Below are 7,042 nucleotides of genomic sequence, written 5' to 3'. Positions count from 1 at the left end.
TTCGGGCACGCATAATTTAAATTGCTCACGATTAGCTCATATAACGTGCCTTCTCCAAGAGCGAATGCTGTATATATCTTCTAGTGTTCTTGTACATTGTACCTTCTTGTACCTATCACATTTTCCTCCTTGTGCCTGCGTTCAATAGAAAGATGTCTATAGATAAAAAATCAGAATATCGTGTGATATTAGGAAGAGTTCCAATAATGAACTAGTTTTTATTGCCAGCATTGTAGACATGGTTCTGAGTATCATTTTTTTGTAATTATCCTCTCTCGCCCGCTCTCTCTATATGTGCGTATGTGTGTGTCCCTACCTGCCTGTTTACGTATCGATAGATAGATAGATAGATAGATAGATAGATAGATAGATAGATAGACTTTATTTGGCAATGAATCAATGTACATGAAGTGCAAATAATGACAAGAACACATAGTTCGGAATAATAAATGCAAATTGCCGAGGATAACACAAAAAGCATGTACGCTTATTTCCATTGTGGTCCTATATCTAACTATCCCCCTATCCATCTGTTAACATGTCTATAAAAGATGAATGGAGAATCTTCGCAAGAATACTTGAATCATTGGATGTCTATATTCTATACGGAGCCCAGATTTCTTCGTATTGATAGCAAACGATAAAATATTTAGTGTCAAGAGTCGAATTATGATTATGATTTCGCAGATATGACTTACTTCCCTATGCTGAACATGTAAGGAATTCTTGGTCCCCGCAACTGACGGGGGAGATGAATCCTGAGGACGAAGTACGTGACATCCTGGTAGCCTGGGAGATGGCTGTTGCATTCCTGACGTTGGTTTTTGGTTTTATTCTCTCACTGCAGATATTCCAATTAGAAAACGAGTACTCTTCTTACGTCAGACGGAGAAAAAGATTGAAAAGAAAATACAACGAATCCCGAACTTTGCGGAAGCAGCAGCAAATCATAGACATGGTGTCTTTGAATTTTGCCGGTTCAAGTCGTTTTGAAGGGGAAAAAAACAACGATGCACCGAGAACATTTTCAGATCATTATGATCATATTCAGAATTCACATTTAATAAATTCCAGCTCACCGTATTCAAAAGGTTCAGATGGAAGAAATTCATCTGGCGACGATCAGAATTCTATGGTCACTACAATCTCGTCCTCCGATTCATAGAGCGAAAGTCCTCGTACTCGTACTTCGTGAAGTAGTGGAATATGCACCGTAACTGGCACTTCATGAAACGTTGAAGTGTCAGTACTTCTGACACTTCATTTTGTTATCATAGCTGGAAGTTCAGGAACTGCTATAACAAAGCTAACCAGACAAAATATAAAACTGATTTCACGTGTTGAGATGCAAAACTGAAGAAACTGTAAAGGGCCATTTACACGCTCAAACTGTGTGTCAAACCCGGTTTGTCAAACAAGTGTTTGAAGTAATGTTTGACCGTGTAAATGGGGTATTTGGTTGTCAAACACGTTTGTCAAACATATTTGACAACCAAATACCCCATTCACAAGGTCAAACATTACTTCAAACTTGTTTGACAAACCGGGTTTGACACACCGTTTGAGCGTGTAAATGGCCCTTAAGTCATTAGCGTGTGTATTAAGCAAACGTGGAGGAAAATAGATATAAGAGGACAGCTGAAAGGGGTTAAAGAAGATGGCAATTGAGACTGAAGGAGACGAGAAAGCAGGGGACAATTACAGGAACGCGGTTGAATTTATTAGATTACACTGTTAGTCACTTAGTCTTTCTTCTTTTCGCTGAAATGATGTTGTTGTTGTTGTTTTGTCGGTTGGTGTTGATGAAAAATTCAGTTCTCTGCCATGATTTTTTTTATTCAAGGGTAGTAGGAATATTTCACTAGACCCGAAGTGGAAATACCCGCTACCAGTGATGAGCAAGCAACCATCCAAGTAAAAGGCGTTGGGCCTGCTATTGTAGAGGTTAGTACCTCAGCCTGCAACAAAGACACGACTTCGCATCTCTGTCAGTGTGTGTGCGGTGTGTCAGGTCACATAGATAGAATCATACGACCTTTGAGGCTCTTATCCGTATGGGTCATAGCTACGAATCATAAGTCCAGCACGTAATTCAAGGCAATCGAGAATGGCCTCTCCTTTGGTTCTCTCGTTGACCCATTGAAGCTGGTTCCGTCCACTGAGTTTAGAATAGTTCTGGATTGTTACGGTAGTGATGCAATTTCACTCCACTCTTAGATCTGTGTTGTCCTCCTCTAGCTATGCGACTATTCTAGAAGCTCATAATTTTCCAGTCGAAGGTGGTTCGGCTGGAAAACCATGTTTCCAGGCTCTAATGTTCATCTTACAGTTAAACTGCAGTCACATGAGGCGACTCTACTCGTCGCTACTGCAGTAGCTGCAACTGTTAGCCGCCTAGTCGCCGAGTGTGACCTGTTAGTCGTCACTAGCAAGTCCAAGGTGAGTAATATGATTTTAAGGTGAAGAAATATTAACTTACCAGTGATACCCATCCTCTAGAGGCTTGTTGTTCTTCTTCCTCTTCGCGTTATGAGTTCAGGGTGAGCCTACGACAACTTAGTCAGGTCAGACTTGACCGTGTTGTCTCGCAGCTGAGGGATGGAGGTGATGGACTTGGCCTTCGTCTTCTTCCGGGCTGGAGGCTCCAGGCAGCTGGTCATCCTGGGCAAGCTGACAAAAAAATAAAAAATAAAATAAAATAAAATAAAATAAAAGTAAATAGATAAATAAGTAAATTAAATAAAATACACAAAAATAAACAATAATGATAATAAGTAAATAAAGAATAATAACATGATTGCTTCAAATAATTACATATCCTGAAAAATTATCTTAGCATTTATTTTTTATCTATTTTTTTTTTTTTATCTATTTATTTTATTATTTTTTAATACAGGCTGTGCAGGTGGGGTTGGCTGTTCGGGACATTCCTCGAGTCTGCTGGGCCTGTTCTGCTGCCTGCTGCTACTCTCTGGCTGGCCTCATTCTCTTGGTCTGCCTCCTCTTCCTATTATCTCCCTTTGAGGCCACACTGCTTTAGATGCACTCTACTACTACTATTATAGAAACTCTGAAGTATAACTCTGTGGAAGTGATGTCAGTCCAAAATCCAGAATACAAAAAAAGCGGCCGGAGCCGGTGTTTCGATTTCGATTTTTACGACGTCAGAGTAGACCGCTGTAGCAACGAGGACATCGCAGTGATATCGAATCGACACCGAACCAACAATGCGTGCATCGAAGTGATAATGAAGTCACCGTAGTAGCACCGAGCTGACCTCGCAATAGGTATCAAGACCCCGGTAGCCCTCCAGACCGTATCGTAACCTAACTGGCACAGAAATGAGAGCGTAATGGAAATGCATACACCGTACTGACACCGAAGTATCACCGATCTGTAGGGTAGAAACGTATCGAATGCGGCCATTTTCAAAATTTGCAACTCGTACTAGCACCGAGCTAGAACTGCGTTGGTGTGAGCGAGCTTTAAGACCAGAGGGGAATAGATGTAATAAACAAGCGTTATTATAAGCACTCGTCAACCGTGTATATATACTGTTTTGGCAGATATTATTATCTTGTCTGTTCACTGTTTTATGTTGCATGGTTTTATGTTAGTTCAAATCGCATATGGGCACTGCCAATTTCGTAGACAGAATAAAGTCCTGTCAAATGCTCATTCAATATATGAGAATACATTCTCGCATGCTAGAAATGCAACGACCATATCTTGTTTGTTCTTGTGCTTCAGGGTTTGCTTCTCAACGTGGGGCGTACGCCCCACAGGTGGGCAGTATGATTTAAAGAGGGAGGGCAATTGAGGACAACTGAGGAAGTCTGGGTATTTTTTCTTATTAATCTATTCATTTATTTATTTATTTTCATTGATGCCTTGTTCCTTTGAAGTACTTTTTTCAGCTGAAAGGGAGTTTATTTTTCAAATTATAAAAATTGTATATCACCACATAGGGAACATTAGGATTTTAAATGTGATTAATTGGGGCATAATGACAAAAAAAAAATGAGAACCACTGGTTTAATATATTATTTGGTCGAAAGTACTGTACTCAAAATACAACGAAATCCCTTTCTTACAAAAGGAACCACTGCCTCCCAAAATAATTGGTAGTGTGTATTAAATCGGAAGGTTGCATAAATAGCGTCATTCACCATAAACCTAAAGATAGTCTTATGTTGTCATTCTGATTTCCAGCAAAGCTTGCCATGGGACACAAAAATTTAACACAAATTCAAATGTGACTCACACGAAGTGGCTATTTTCACTGGGTAACCATAATTCAACAAGGTAATACCACGGGGCGGGGGAGGTGACTTACTCAACCTAACCGCACCAAGGTGTTGGGAGGCATGTTTGGTTAGGTTGGAAGGGTAATTTACTTTCACTGAAGGATGTCAGAAGTCAATGTTGTATAGTTTTATTCATGAAAGATAAAAACAAGTGATTACTGGTAGAAATAAATAAAATTTTCGTAGGAAACTTATATTAGCCTACGCTAATGTAGATGGTTTACTGTACTAGTGTATGTACTAACGTCACCGGAATCCGGAAGTCCGGGATGTGCCGTTTGGTTAGGTTGGAAGGGTAATTTACTTTCACTGAAGGATGTCAAAAGTCAATGTTGTATAGCTTTATTCATGAAAGATAAAAGACAAGTGATTACTGGTAGAAGTAAATAAAAGTTTCATAGGAAACTTATAGTAGCCTACGCTAATGTAGATGGTTTACTATAGTAGAGTGTTTGTACTGACGTCACCGAAATCCGGAAGTCCCGGATGCGCCGTCAAGTTGGCAGCATCCGGGTTTGACAAACGATCGTAAACACTGTACACGTATTGTTTCGTCGGTCTCTCATATCCCTATTTCTTTGTGTGGTAAATGATGCTCGAGTAATTAAAAATGGAGAAGCGTGTAAACTACATGTTTTGGTACAATACCTATATGACTGGATGGAGTTACTGTTTAAAAAATTGTGTAGTAGAACTTGATACTAATTAGTTTAATTTAGGGACTACTGCACGGTATAATGTATTTAATTAAGCTTTGCTACATAAAGCAGAATCGTAATTTGTATTTTAGCCATGAAAACTAGTAACATGTCACTAGAGATGTTCTCGTTTTTTATTCATAAAACCCTGTGACTAAAGGTCTGGAATACCAATATGATGTGCAAGAATGACTTTTAAGATGGGTAGACAATTAATTAATTTGATACACTTAATATAAATCACTGAGAAAGTGAATAATTTAAATTTGGTTAATGGAATTAAAATTGGAGTTACTGAATGTTTTACTGCTTCATATGTCTAGCAAAGAATTCCAGTTATGGACAGGTAGCTTCACATTACTTCAGCTTGAACTACCTATAAGTTTATAACTTTCTGAAGTATGTGTACACACCATAGGTGTGTACAAATTTGGTTAGGTTCTGCAAACCTAGTAAATGGTTATTAAATTATTATGCAAACTCATTTTTCATTTCTTTTTTGCCTTTCAAACATCCATTTTTTGGTCCACAAATCCAAATAGGGCCCCCAAATAGTTTGAACTGGAGTCAGAGTTCAAGGGTTTGGACACATGATGTACATACATATACCAAGGCTTTTTCCCCCTTACAAGGGAGGTAGCCAAAAAGGGAAAGGCATAAAAACACTCCCACCCATTTCATCCCTAAATACACTCCACACCCCTCCCACCCTCCCTCTCATCTGAGCACCTCCTGGATGACGGGTCATCCCTGCACCCTGCCCACCGCCCTGGGTCAGAAGCAGTGTCGCAAGACACAGCACATCCACAGCAAGGCCGCTTCATTTAATCAGCGACCACCCCTCTCCGTCCCCCTTTGCATATAAGGCGAGGACGGGGAGAAATCCCTTCGGGCTGTGTCAAAATTTACTCACACATACTACCCCACCCCCCACCCCTCCGCCCATTCCTCCTCATGCAGTCACAACATCATCCATATACAACCATTCTCCACTCACCTCTGTCTTCCGTCCTCTCCCTTCCTTCCTCAACAGACATTCCCCTCTTCCCCAAAGCCCCCTTCACCCCATCCATCCACCTCATCCTAGGACATCCCCTCATGTTCACTCCCTCCACATCTGCCTTCCATACCTCTTTTACTAGTCTTTCTTCACTCATTCTTTCCATGTGTCCAAAACCATCCTAATATTCTTTCATCAACCCTATCTCCCAAATCCTTTTTCACCCCTGTTCTCCTCCTCACCTCCTCATTTCTCACTCTATCCAGCCTAGTAACCCCCACCATACTTCTCAGACACCTCATCTCAAACACATTCAAACTCCTTCTCTCTTCTTCTCTTATGTTCCACGTTTCTGCCCCATACAGTGCTGTTGGCACAATCACTCCTTCATACAGTCTCCTCTTCGCATCCATTCCCAAATGTCTATTCCTCATTACACTCTTTAAACCACCAAGGCATTTACTCGCTTCTCTCAATCTACATTCTACCTCCACCTTCACTCCACCTTTTCCTGCTACACTTGCACCCAAGTATCTAAAACTATCCCCTTCCTCCAGTCGCTCTCCCTTAATGTTCACTTCCAGTCTACTGCCACTTTCACCCCTTGTACATCTCATCACCTTACTTTTACCCACATTTATCTTTAGCTTTCTTCTATCACATACTCTCCCAAACTCTGCCACCAGCTTCCTCAATTCCTCCTCTGACCCTGCCACAAGCGCAGTGTCGTCCGCAAACAACAGCTGGCTCACCTCCCACTTTTCTCCATTTTCTTTAACCATTTCCAATCCCTGACTCACTACCCTAGCATTCACCTCTCGCACCACCCCATCCATGTATAAGTTGAACAGCCAGGGCGACATAACGCATCCTTGACGAAGTCCCACCTTTACTTCAAACCACTCACTCTCTCCATTTCTAATCCTGACACATGCTCTACTACTCTCATAAAAACTCTTGACAGCTCCCAAAAGCTTTCCTCCTATCCCATAAATCTGCATAACCTCCCACAGTGCCTTTCTGTCTACCCTATCGTA

The sequence above is a fragment of the Oratosquilla oratoria genome, chromosome 2, assembly GCF_046742065.1.
Source record: "Oratosquilla oratoria isolate Oo_2021 chromosome 2, ASM4674206v1, whole genome shotgun sequence".
In the NCBI taxonomy this organism is placed as follows: domain Eukaryota; kingdom Metazoa; phylum Arthropoda; class Malacostraca; order Stomatopoda; family Squillidae; genus Oratosquilla; species Oratosquilla oratoria.
This window is presented reverse-complemented; position numbering follows the sequence as displayed.